General features: G+C 24.7%; 1 protein-coding gene across 1 annotated transcript in view; it reads left to right on the forward strand.

Annotated features, from left to right (window-relative positions):
* LOC119592142 (ITG-like peptide) overlaps positions 1-283 on the forward strand; it is a gene marked incomplete in the record, with an annotated part of 137,509 nt that overhangs the window by 52,336 nt on the left and 84,890 nt on the right.

Genomic DNA, 283 nt, shown 5'->3' on the forward strand with positions numbered 1-283 from the left:
ACCTCTTTTTTGCCATTCTCGCGGCAATAATATCAATTCATTTTATGAAAATAATCAAAACAAATTAAAAAATAATACTCATTCTTATCTATTTTAATATCATTATTATTTCTTCTTTTCTAGATCAAAACAAATAAACAACAAAACCAATTATCATTAACGCCGTGTCATATTCATTCCAGTGTTATTTAATTTTTTATTAAAGCGCGTTGAACAAAATTGAACTGATAAAACAAGCATTAGTTTCTTTTTATAGTTTTTACCCAGATGTTTATTCCACTTT

Source organism: Penaeus monodon, chromosome 29 (genome assembly GCF_015228065.2).
Source record: "Penaeus monodon isolate SGIC_2016 chromosome 29, NSTDA_Pmon_1, whole genome shotgun sequence".
NCBI lineage: Eukaryota > Metazoa > Arthropoda > Malacostraca > Decapoda > Penaeidae > Penaeus > Penaeus monodon.